At 35.6% G+C, this 11296-nt stretch overlaps 1 long non-coding RNA gene across 1 annotated transcript; it reads left to right on the forward strand.

The window, feature by feature from the left end:
- The first annotated feature begins 6678 nt into the window (after positions 1-6678).
- Positions 6679-8906, forward strand: LOC104219107 (uncharacterized). The gene is made up of 2 exons (XR_709160.2): positions 6679-7759; positions 8230-8906. It is a non-coding gene; the product is annotated as an uncharacterized lncRNA (long non-coding RNA).
- The last annotated feature ends 2390 nt before the right edge of the window (positions 8907-11296 follow it).

Consider the following 11296-nt stretch of genomic DNA (forward strand, 5'->3'; position numbering starts at 1 on the left):
GCCTGACACGCATCCCACCAACTGGTATTAGAGCACAGACAATGTAATTTTCGTAGAAAAGTACGGTATTGGTGCAAGTACTATTCACAATAATAGTGCGACACTATTGATCATCAATATTAACACTATTCACAATAGTGAAGTATTATTCATTAATAATGATAGTACTGATCACCAATAGTGAGTATTGTCTACTTTATACGGTTGAGACATTTTCCTACACAGAGTACTATTCGCGGTTACTATTCACATAAAAAATATTTTTTTGGTGAAGAAATAGCATCGGAAGAAGGAAAAGTTAAAGATTGACAAGTTTAATGGCAAAGATTTTGGATTCTGGAAAATGCAAATAGAGGATTATTTGTACCAGAAAAATTACAGTTACCTCTGACCGAGGTAAAACCAGAGAATATGGCCAAAGCGAATTGGGATCTATTAGATCACCAAGCTTTTGGCGTGATTCGTTTGACGCTGACACGAAATGTAGCGTTTAATATCATTAACAAGAAGATCATTGCAGGCCTGATGAAGGCGTTATCAAATATGTACGAGAAGCCATCTGCTTCAAATAAAGTCTATTTGATGTGTAGACTTTTCAACCTAAAGATGACAGAAGGTGGATCTATCACGGAACATATCAATGAGTTTAATGTAATATTAACTCAGTTGAGTTCTGTTAATATAACATTTGATGACGAAGTTAGGGCGTTGCTTCTACTATCATCTCTACCATAGAGTTGGTCCGCAAGAGTAATTGCAGTTAGCAGTTCATCGGGAAGGACCAAACTCAAATTGGATGATATCATAGACAGTTTTAAATGAATATTCACCGGAGAGAATCAAGTGATTCCCTAGGATCTGCTTTTTAATACCGAAAGCAGGGGAAGAAACAACCAAAGAGGTCAAAGTCATGGTCGTGACAGATCAAAGTCAAGGAGAAAGGGGCAATCCAAAAATCGCAAAGGCATTACTTGTTGGAATTCCGATAAAAAGGGTCACTACAGTAGTCAGTATAGAGAACCAAAGAAGAAGAAAGATGAAAATTCAGCAAATGTAATTGCTGAACAAGTTGGTGATGTACTAATTTTGTATGCAGATAGTCCAGTCGAATCTTGGATTCTGGACTCAGATGCATCCTTTCACTCTACCTCATGCAAAGAATTATTGCATAATTATATTGCTGGAAAATTTAGGAAGCTTTATCTAGCAGACGGCGAACCTTTAGATATTGTCAAGAAAGGTGAAGTCCATATAAAGACTTCATAAGGCACGCTATGAAAATATCAAAATGTCCGACATGTTCCTGGCCTCAAGTAAAATCTGATATCCATGGGTTAGATTGATAGTGAAGGATACACAACAGTATTTTGTAACAGATCGTGGAAGATAAACAAAAGAAATTTGGTTGTGGCACGAGGCTTCAAGAAAGGAACACTGTATACAACCGCAATACAGAGAGATACTATAGCAACAATTGACCATGGCGTGACACAATATTGTGGCATCGAAGGGTCGGGCATATGAGTGAGAAGGAAATGAAGTTGTTGGCATCCAACGAAAAGTTACCTAACCTCAAGCATGTTGAACTAGGTTTATGCGAAGATTGCATTTACGGGAAACAAAAGAGAGTTAGCTTCTCAAAGGCGGGAAGGACGCCAAAGAAAGAGAAGTTGGAACTAATGCATACAGAGGTGTGGGGACCAGCTCTTGTAACTTCTTTGGGAGGCTCATGCTATTATGTCACCTTCATTGATGATTCCACGAGAAAGGTATGAGTTTATTTTCTGAAAAATAAATCTGATGTGTTTGTTACCTTTAAAAGATGGAAAGCTGAAGTTAAAAATCAGACAAGCCTAAAGTTAAAATGTCTAAAGTCTGACAATGGATATGAGAATGGGATCAGAATGATTAAGACAGTTCCTGGAACATTGGAACAAAATGGCGTTGCTGAGAGGATGAACAGAATCCTGAGTGAACGAGCCAAAAGTATGAGAATGCATTCTGGGTTGCCGAAGTATCTTTTGGCCGAGGCTGTTCACATGACAACTTACCTCATAAACAGGGGACCCTCTGTATCACTAAATTTTGAAATTCCTGAGGAGATATGGACAGGAAAGGAGGTAACTCTCTCACCTATGAAAATCTTTGGTTGTGTTGCTTATGTGCATGTAAACTCTAATGATAGAGATAAGCTTGATCCTATAGCCAATAAATGTTTCTTTATTGGTTATGGTGATGATAATTTCGGTTATCGATTTTGGGATGATCATAATAGAAAGATCTTAAGACACAGGAATGCTACATTCAATGAAAATGTGATGTACAAGGACAAGCTTGGTGTAGAACCAACCAGCAGCAGCAGACAAGCATTTGAAACAATTGATTAGAAGAAATCTCAGAAAATAAAGTGGCTAGGGATTATAACTGATTCTGAAATTAAAGATGAAGAACGAGAAGCCGAATCTGGATCAGAATTAGATGTAGAACCAAATCTGGAGGCAGCACTTGAATCAATTTCGAAATCAGTTAATCCTGAACCTATATTAAGGAGATCTAAAAGAGTCATGAATGCTCCAGATAGGTTAACTCTCTCTTTCTCTCCACTATTTACTTCTGACTGATGCTGGAGAATTAGAGCATTTTGTTGAAGCAATGCAGGTGATGAACTCTGATAAGTGGAAGCCAACCATGAAAGAAGAGATGAATTCTCTTCGAAAGAATAAAATATGGATACTTACAGAGTTACCAAACGGAAAGGAGGCATTGCAGAACAAGTGGATGTACACGGTTAAGGAAGAGCATGACGGTAAGAAGAGATATAAAGCATGACTAGTAGTAAAAGGCTTTCAACAAAAAGAAGGAATTGACTATACCGAGATCTTCTCTCTTGTAGTCAAATTAACTACTATCAGGTTGGTGCTAAGTATTGTAGCTGCAGAAAATTTGCATTTGGAGCAGCTAGATGTTAAAATTGCTTTCTTGCATGGTGACCTTGAAGAAAACATCTACATGAAGCAACCCGAAGATTTTCAAGTTTCTAGTAAAGAAAACTTTGTGTGTAAGTTGAAGAAGAATTTGTACATTTTGAAACAAACTTCCCGACAATGGTACAAGAAATTTGATGGATTCATGCATAACAATGGTTTCAAACGATATGAGATGGACTGTTGTTATATCAAAAATCTTGACAAATCCTATATCATTTTATTGTTGTACGTTGATGATATGCTAATTGCAAGATCTAGCATAAATGAGATCAACCAGGGTTAAGCAACAACTGGTGGAGGAGTTCGAAATGAAAGACTTAGGACCAGCTAAGCAAATGCTTGGGATGAGAATGAGCAGAGACAGGTCTGAAGGAACCTTAAAGTTGTCTCAAGAAAAGTACATAGAGAAGGTACTAGTAGGTTCGATCTTCATGATGCAAAGACCAAAAGCACTCCACTCGGAAGCCACCTTAATCTGTAAAAGGACCAATCACCTAAGATATGAAGAAAGGAAGTATGTGTCTAAAGTTCCATATGCTTCAGCAGTAGGAAGTTTGATGTATGCTATGGTTTGCACTAGACCTGACATAGCCCATGCAGTTGGAGTTGTCAGTAGATACAAGTCAGATACTGGAAAGGAGCATTGGGAAGGTGTAAAATAGATATTGCGATATCTCAAAGGCATCTCAGGTATGACACTTTGTTTTAAAAGGAGCAATATTATCTTTCAAGGTTTTGCTGATGCAAATTTAGGCGGCGATCTGGATAGTCGAAAAAGTACCACAGGCTACGTGTTCACCTTGGGTGGTACTGTTGTTAGCTGGATGTCCAAACTTCAGAAAAGTGTTGTTCTATCTACCACTGAAGTAGAGTACATGGCAATATCAAAAGCTGGAAAAGAGATGATTTGGCTCAAGAATCTTCTTAAAGAGCTAGTAAAGAGTAGGACAATTGTGAGCTTTTTAGCGATAGACAGAGTGCAATTCATCTTACCAAGAATCCAGTGTTTCATGCAAGATCGAAGCATATCCAGATGAGGTATCATCATATCCGAGAGTTGATAAGTGAAGGAACTCTTTCCCTACAGAAGATACTAGGATCAAAGAATCCGTCAGATATGTTAACCAAATTTGTCGGTGTTGACAAACTGAGGCTGTGCACCGCCTCAGTTGGCCTTCAAAACTGATAATGTGAAGGCGTCACACTAGAGAATAGTACTTTTTTTATTGTAGTATGGGTTTGAAGGGGAGATTATCTTTGCAATTCTTGGATTGTCCTCTTCCTCTTTGCCATTGAACTTGTCAATCTTAACCTTCCCTTCTTCTGACGTCATTTCTTCACAATATGTATCAACTGTATAAGGTGGACAACACTCACTATTATATATATATATATTTCTTTTATAACCGCAAATAGTAACCACGAATAATACTCTGTATAGGAAAAATGTATCAACTGTATAAGGTAGACAACACTCACTATTGGTGTACAATACTATCACTATTAATGAATAATACTTCACTATTGTGAATAATGTTAGTATTGATGATCAATAGTGTCGCACTATTATTGTGAATAGTATTTGCACCAATACCGTACTTTTCTACCAGAATTACACTGTCTGTGTTTTGATACCAGTTGTTGGGAAGCGTGTCAGGCTAATAGAAAGGGAAAAACATATTTAAAGAGAAAAGCAATAAATTACACAACACGTGATAAGATAAGATTTATATGGTTCAGCTATTTTTGTCTACTTCACGGCCACATAAAGAATAGTTTTATTGATATTGAGAGAGAAAGAAGAATTTGTGTGATGATCTACAACTAAAAAAGATAATGCCTATTTATAGGCAGAGCGTCTGCCGAAAAAAAAAGTTTTCAGCGAATGCGATTACGCGACAGGTTGGCACCACAAATTACGCTCCGAATTCTTTCTTTCACATTTGCAGCCCACCAACTTTGGCTTTTCCTTTATTCTCCCATTTTCTTTATTTTCATTCTTGCTTTTTCTCTTTGTCTTCTTCTACTTTTTTTTGTCTTCTTTCTTTTCTTTCTCTTACAGTAAATAGGGTTTGTTCCTATCAGGGCTTATGGGAGGCATTTTGGGGTCAGGATGAACCTATGCCTTTCTATGTTTCTAGTATCTACAATTCAAACTTGAGATTCTACTAAGCCGAGAAAGCCATTGCTAAAAGGAGACTTGAAGGTCTTTGTGCTTATACTGTAATGCTAAAGAACCCAAAGCATCCACAAGGGAAGTGGGATGATATTCTGGAACTTGCTATTCTAAGGCCTGGTATTGGAACCCGTGCTACAATAGAGAATGACAGTAAGCCTCCTATCTCAGTTTTAGGTGAAGCTTTATTCTTTACGCTACGTGTATTGCTTGCGAAAAGCCTCAGCAAATACAATGTTCCTCTCAGTTTGAATTATGTTTTTGTTATTTTAGTTGGCTCTCAATGTGGTGGGTCATGAAAGTTGAAGGAGATATAACCAAGTCGGAAATGGATGTGTTAGATACTACCAAGTTGTCACACACTATAAGTATAATTAATTTCTTTAATACTACCTATCTTTTTAATTATCAGGTCAATAAATAAAATCTTAGTTTTTGTTGCAATCATTAGATCTAACATTTAAATTCTACTCCCTCCGATCACTTTTACTTGGCTTATATACTAAAAATAGATTTTCATTTTTACTTGTCACTTTAAGAGAATGACAATTTTTTTTTCCAGTTATACCCACAATATTTATTACTCATTTCAAATCATTTTTTTAAATCCAATAAAATATGCATCAATTAATATGAGTATCATGATAAATTATGCACTTCATTTATCATTTCTTAAGAGGCGTGAAAAGTCAAAACGTGTCAAGTAAAAGTGAACGGAGGGAGTATAAGTTTTATTTGACGACGGAAACAATTTTTTTATATAAGTGTGTGTCTGCATGTGTGCATGTGGTTAAATTCTTTCTGTTAGATATATGTGCAACACACTATAACTACAATTAATTCAACTTTAAGACTTAACTGAACAAAGTTAAATAAACCTAAACCACAAAAACAAGAACTTTTAAAAACTTTAAGGTAAAACTTTTGACATTGATGGATTGCAGCATAACGGAATAAGAATATACCCTAAACTCCAAACACAAGTAACACTCACAGTACAACAACTTTCACTAGGATTACAAACACCCAGACACCAAAAACAAGAAACTAGTAGAACAACAATGCGAACATAGATAGGCCTACACAAAAAATCACCAAAACCCTAAAACCACCACAACCCCTAGTTGTTGTTCTCACTAGGATCTGCCTCACCTTCATCACTTTCTCCTCCGTTCCCAGACGTGGATTCAGAGATCACTATAATAGGAGGGGGACCTAATTGACGCGGTGGTTCCATGGACAGATTCTACAAAGTTAACATTGGGGGTTCCTCCACAAGAAGCCTGTGAAGTACATCTTCGTCATTGACGTTCAACTGATTGACACTTCGCATAAGCTCTACAACTGTTTGAAATTCTTTCACTATTAAATATTTTTGTTTTTAACTTAATCAATCGAGATTTCAGTTACATGGTATTATTCATTTTACGACGTTTTCTAACCATGATCCATCAATATTTTCTCATCTCAAATTCAAATGAGTCTTTCCTTCTATACTTTAACATTATATTTTTTTTCTTTTATTGTCCTTGGTTGTTGTAATTGCATTTGCATGGCGTTTGAATGATTTTTACTTGGCGTTTGGCTCTATGAATGTTTCTTACATTAGGGGAATAGGTTCGAACAACAAACAATTTATTAGTTCCAACTAACATCTTCAAAAAGAATGAGCTGCCTATTTTTCTGTTTTGATAGGGTATTTATAAGCATGAATTGACGGCAGTTTACTCTAAATATTGAATGATTCTTACATGGCATTTGTCTCTAGAATATTTCTTACATTAGGGGAATAGGTTCGAACAACAAACAATTTATTACTTCCAAGTTACAGCTTCCAAAAGAACAATCTGGTTGAATGAGGTGCATATTTTTCTGTTTTGATGGGGTATTGTAAGCATGAAATGACGGTAGTTTACTCTTAATAAACACTCCTTACATACTATGTTTCATCTACTAATGAATTGAACAATTGTGGCCAAAATGTCAAATCAGCAATTTGAATTTACAGCTCCATTGACCTTCTATAAAATGCTCTTACATGCAAGCATCTATTTAAAATACTTACTTAACTATTTACGATATTCCTTGCAATGGTTAGCTACATCTAACATGGATTCAACACCACCCGAGTACACCATTAACAGAAAACCTAAACCTATGGCCTCCCCATCAAGTCTACAATAAATGTTCGAGAACCAGACCAGAGTTTGGATGCAACTCAGGGATGAAGTTGTAGACCTTATGCGAAGGGTCAATCAGGTGAACGTTAATGATGAAGATGTACTTCACAGGCTTCTTGTGGTGGAACCCCCACTGTTAACTTTGTTCAATCTGTCCATGGAACCGCCGCGTCAATTCGGTCCCCCTCCAATTATAGTGATCTCTGAATCCATGTCTGGGAACGGAGGAGAAGGTGATGAAGGTGAGGCAGATCCTAGTGTGAACAACAACTAGGGGTTGTGATGGTTTTAGGGCTTTGGTGATTTTTTGTGTAGGCCCTATCTACATTTTGTTCTTCTTGTTTTTGGTGTCTGGGAGTTTGTAATCCTAGTGAATGTTGTTATACTGTGAGTGTCACTTGTCTTTGGGGTTTAGGGTATGTTCTTATTCCGTTACACTGCTGCTATCTAACAATGTCAAAGTTTTATCTTAAATTTTTTAAAAGTTCTTATTTTTGTGGTTTAGGTTTATTTAACTTTGTTCAGTTAATTCTTAAAATTGAATTAATTGTAGTTATAGTGCGTTGCACATATATCTAACAGAAAGAATTTAACCGCATGCACATTGCGCACACAAAAACTTATATAAATTTTTTTTTATTTCAGTCATTAAATAAAACTTATAGAATTTAAATGTTAGATCTAATGATTTCAACAAAAACTTAGACTCTATTTATTGATCCGGTAATTAAAAAGATAGGTGGCATTAAAAAACTTAATCGTAGTTATAGTGCGTTGCACATATAGTGAGTGGATTAAAAATAATGCTTTAATTGCAATTTCCCGTACTGATAAAATCTGGAACAAGCTTGAAAATGCTAATTGGGGAGATATTGGTGCTTTACAGGTACTTTTTGCTACTTTCCACTCAATCACTCAGTACGCTGGAATGTCAAAGAACTCAGTTGAAGATTTGGCTGCTGAACACAGCTCTCGTCTTCAAGCAAGAAGTGAAAGGCAATTGGGCGATAGCAGATCGAATGGAAATTAAATGGTTTATTTCGCTTCGAGCATCATAGTGCTTCACCTGAAATCATGAAGAATCCGTCGCTTTGGTATCTGAAAAGTCCATGAAGCTGGAAGTAGGTTCTGTCTTGTTGATAGAAGATTCAAACTGGAAGAAGGGTTATCAGATCAACTAAGGCTTTGTTTCTGTATGTACTTCTCAGCTGAAACCAGCATGGGAAGATATGAAGCATATGGTTCTGTCTTGTTGATGGAAGATTCAAACTGGAGGTTCTACTGCTTGTTCAGTTGTTTGTGCAGTTCGTTGGAACGAAGACCGTTGAAGTTATCGGCATTGAGTTGTTACATATATGTATTTTTCTTACAAATTTTATTATTGTAAAGATAGGAATTAGTGAGATTGCACTCAACTGTGTGATTGTTTTGCTTACGGATATGGACTTGTAGGACACTGCTCAAGAAATCATTCTATATCTGTAAATGGAATATATCCTTCATCACTTTATGAAACTCCATGGTTGAGTTGAAATAGTCAATGAATCATTATTCTTTTGTTCACTAGCATTGCTATTTCTTGCTTATAATAAAGCTCTTCTTGCTGTTTGCTTTCTGCTAAGTAAAATATTTGGGCTGGAAAGCAATGGATGCATTGTTTCCCAGGTTGTCAAAATTTATGCTGGCAAATCTAGATTTGCTCCTTTTTTGTTTTGTTTTGTAGAATTTAGTTTAGGAGACAAGTAAAATCTCTTCATTCCGTGATTTGATGAATTATCTCAAAATTTTATGTTGAATTTGTAGGCGTATACATGTATCTGAGTAAAACAATTGAGTCCCCGTTAACGGCCTAATGTCCGCTTCGCGTACTATAATCATTTCCTTTCTTCATATGTTTATTCAAGGAATTTTTACACCCTATAGAAAACCTTAGTACCCTATTTATTTTAAATAAATACCATTTTAAAATATTACATCCTATAGATACCTTTTATACTTTATAGCCAAATATCTAATTATAGTTACATCCTATATTTAAGGCACCATATATGCTAAATAATATTTTTCTCTCTCCTTTGTTGATGGAAACAAAGAATCTGAATCAGCGTACTCATTATGTATTCGTGTCTTTGACCACTTTGTTGGAGTTTTCAGACTGCAACAACTGAGGAAAAACACTCACCTGCTTTTATTCAAACTCATCAGCAATGGCTGCAAGCACCTGCAGTAAGAAAGAGAACTCTTTAACTCTTTTCTGCCATGCCCAACAACAATTACAATCGCCTAGGGTAAGTGTAATTCGTTGATTTTGATAGACGAAGAGCAATTGGTTCAACTGTAGCGGCTCAATTCTGCTTGGCAGTGGTCGTCGAAGTAGGGTTCACAGCTTTTGCGTAATTCATTGCTTCGTTTGTGGGATTTGAGGGCTGGGGATTGTTTGTAGTTGTTGTAGGAGGTTGGGCAGATGTGTTAAGGGGCTGACCAGCCGGAATTAATGGCTGGCCGCCGGCCGGTGAAGCCATCAGGCTGCTTCTCTCTCTAGATCGCCCAAATCGCCTATTTGTATTCAGTTGTATTCGAATGTATATTTCAGTTGTATTCACATGTATTCAGATGAATTAAGTTGTAATTAGTTATATTCAACTATTTTATTCAGCAGAAGTTAGTTGTATTTTGTTGCATTCAAGAGTTTTATTCAGCTGTATTCAGTTGTATTTTGTTGTATTCAAGTGTTGTATTCAGATGAATTAAGTTGTATTTTGTTGTATTCAACTGTATACAGTTCTACTCAACTGTATTATTCATATGTATTTCTCTTTATTCAGCTATACTCTTTATTATGTATCTTTCAAATACAGATTAATGAGGGATCGTTTTAGTTCATTGAGTTAAATTAGGAGAATATCATGTGATTTGATTTCCTTAGTTCGTGGAGTTAAATTAGGAGAATATCATGTGATTTGAATTTCCTTAGTTCGTGGAGTTAAATTAGGAGAATATCATGTGATTTGATTTCCTTCCGTTTTTAACCAGTTTAACCTTCTGTATTTAACGTTAATGCCGCTTGAATACAGCTAAATACATGTCAAACTTAGCTGGAATTCCAGTTTTTACGCCTATTTTTTTGGTTGTATTAATGAATACAACAGCTTAAATACATGAAATACATTGTATAAAAACATAAAAAGTATCTATAACACATAATATAGCAAAGGGTATCTATAAATGACAAATTAGACCTAAAAGATGGTGCTTTATGAAAAATTCCCTTTATTCAAACTTATTATGTATAGCTCTCATTGTTTATACTTTTCAGTGATCAATGTAGCTAGAAGCTTAGTATACAGTCAACTTAGGTGTAAAGTATAATGCACTATTTTGATGTAGTGTTACTGTTTGGTTTTTAGACAATTGGAATGTCCATGTGGTGCAGGGCTGATCATTGATCAAGGTGATATATACAACTTCATCTTTATTTTGTGTACTACATATAAATAGAACCAATTTAATTTTAGTTTTAAATGACATGTTCTCTCTTTTATCAATGGTTAATTCCATGTTATATCATTATGTCCAACGACGACAAAACAACTCCATGTTGCCACCATTAATTATTTTCTTCTGACCTATCAAACTCGAAAGACCAATATATCGGTAATAGTGGCAATAAGCAACGACAACACTCAACAGGTTGGTGATCAAGAAAAAACAAAAAAACAAATACAATCGAAAATCTAATCAAGCTGACATTATATATTGACATGTATTTTGGTTTGATTTGTACGAGCATGAAAAACATGTTCTGCTGCATATAATTTATATCTATATATTTGTATATGGTCATTTCTCCTCTATTATTTAGGAAGCACCTCATAAAGATAGATACTAACCACCGGAGAATGAAAGAAATTGCAATTCAACTTGAGAAGACGAGAAAATTAAAAGTTGCAATG

The sequence above is a fragment of the Nicotiana sylvestris genome, chromosome 12 (genome assembly GCF_000393655.2).
Source record: "Nicotiana sylvestris chromosome 12, ASM39365v2, whole genome shotgun sequence".
In the NCBI taxonomy this organism is placed as follows: Eukaryota; Viridiplantae; Streptophyta; class Magnoliopsida; order Solanales; family Solanaceae; genus Nicotiana; species Nicotiana sylvestris.